The sequence below is a fragment of the Silurus aristotelis genome, assembly GCF_946808225.1.
Source record: "Silurus aristotelis genome assembly, chromosome: 20".
Lineage (NCBI taxonomy): Eukaryota > Metazoa > Chordata > Actinopteri > Siluriformes > Siluridae > Silurus > Silurus aristotelis.
In genome coordinates this window covers 20,227,013-20,228,806 of record NC_139593.1, presented here as the reverse complement: position 1 = coordinate 20,228,806, position 1,794 = coordinate 20,227,013, and the positions used below count along the sequence as shown (strand labels likewise).

The following is a 1,794-nucleotide window of genomic DNA, read 5'->3' as shown; positions in this document are numbered from 1 at the left end:
TGTCCAAAATCTTACACTAGTGCACTAATGTGTAGGGTGAAAGAACACAGCCGTGAATTTACTGCACCTTGTATTTTGGACACTGCCCTAAACCACTCACTCTCTTTCTATCTCTCTCTCTCTCTCTCTCTCTCTCTCTCTCTCTCTCAAACTGGACTGAAATCTTTCAGTCTTTTATCTGGTTTTTCTTTACTCAAAATTTTAATGTAAGATAAGATTATTGGTGTAATGAATGTTTCAAGGTTAAATGCTTCAACTGGATCACCTGCTTCAACTGGATCACCTGCATCACCTGCTTCAACTGCATCGTCCGCATTACTGCATCACCTGCTTCAAATGCATCACCTGCTTCAACTGCATCACCTGCATCACCTGCTTTAATGTTTTTACTGCATCACCTGCCTCATCTGCATTAACCGCGTTACCCGCTTTAACTGCATTAACTCCATCAACAACCTTTTGATGTAACTCTAACAATACTTTGATAAAACGTTTGGTGCAAGAGATAGGAATCTTTCAAGGTCAACTGTTCCACCTGCTTCATCTGCATCACCTGTTTCCCCTGCATCACCTGCTTCATCTGATTCACCTGCATCACCTTCATCATCTGATTCACCTGCTCATTTCGTTCAGTCTCGTCAGGAACAAAATAAAACAATTTGACCGTTCATCTTTCTTTCTTTCTTTCTTTCTTTCTTTCTTTATTTATATATATATTTGAAAATGACGGGCACGTGCGTGCGCGTGCGCGCGAGGGGGATTCACTTCCACACTGCGGTCTTGTCGCTATTGGCAACGCAGCGCGTGGGGCGAGAGAGAGGGAGAGAAAAAAAAGACCTGCGCGTGCTCGTGAGCCGTAATCGGCTTTGTGTTAATAAGGGTCAGAGTCTAATCCCTGACCAAACACTGTGTCTGAAAATGTCATAAAAATAAAACAAAATACAGAACAAAAATGTGTAAAATCCAGCCCTGATTGAGTCCGGTTCCAGGTCAGGGAATGCGACAGCGTCTGGTGTGCTGTACCTGTCCTGTGTTGGGAAGGAAGCACTAATATTCTACCACACACACAAAGTTTGTAGCCACCGCGCTAACTGGACTTCACTCGTCTATTTCTGTTCAGTCAAAACTCCCTGAATGTGAAGATGTTCCTGAGGGGACCCTGTAAATCTTTACCACGGTGAATACTCACACTGACTGCGGTAGCCGGCTTCATTCCGATGCGCTCCGCCGGGTGAGGTGCTGGAGCTCCGGCGGTGTGGGACTCTCTCCAGCCTGTGTCATTTTAGAGCTCTGTGGAATTAGGTCCGTCCTACAGAAGCACCGTGGCGACCATTTTCTCCTTTTTAATATTTAATTTTTATTACAGCGCCGTATTATAGTCGCCGTTTCCACAGGGGCAGCCGCCGCCGTGTGAGAACCGAGAGGCAGAGCGCCGAGTGTGAGGACCGAGAGGCAGAGCGCCGAGTGTGTACGGAAAGAGCCGAGTGTGTACGGAAAGAGCCGAGTGTGTACGGAAAGAGCCGAGTGTGTACGGAAAGAGCCGAGGAGTGACGAAGAGGGAGGGAGGAGGGAGGGAGGGAGGAGGGAGGGAGGGAGGGGGTTATGGGGAGTCCTTGGGGATGATGTATGCGGGTGATTTTGTGTACGCTTGTTTTTAAGCAATAGATATTTATTTATTTTGCAATATTTATAACAAAATGTATATTTCTAGTCATAAATTAGGGGTGTAACGGTACATACCAAACACGTGCACCGAGTGCAACCCTTTTTCCGTGTGGAACATCGTTAAAAATC

General features: G+C 46.1%; 1 protein-coding gene across 3 annotated transcripts in view; it reads right to left on the bottom strand.

Annotated features, from left to right (window-relative positions):
- The window catches only part of radil (Ras association and DIL domains), a 68,023-nt gene extending 66,693 nt beyond the window's left edge, over nucleotides 1-1,330 (bottom strand). For 2 of the 3 annotated variants that reach the window (XM_083522288.1, XM_083522287.1), the window contains exon 1: nucleotides 1,190-1,330. The gene's annotated coding sequence lies outside the window, so the exon portion shown is untranslated. The remainder of the gene's footprint in view (nucleotides 1-1,189) is intronic. The other variant, XM_083522289.1, reaches the window with a different exon arrangement.
- Between the last annotated feature and the right edge of the window lie 464 nt (nucleotides 1,331-1,794).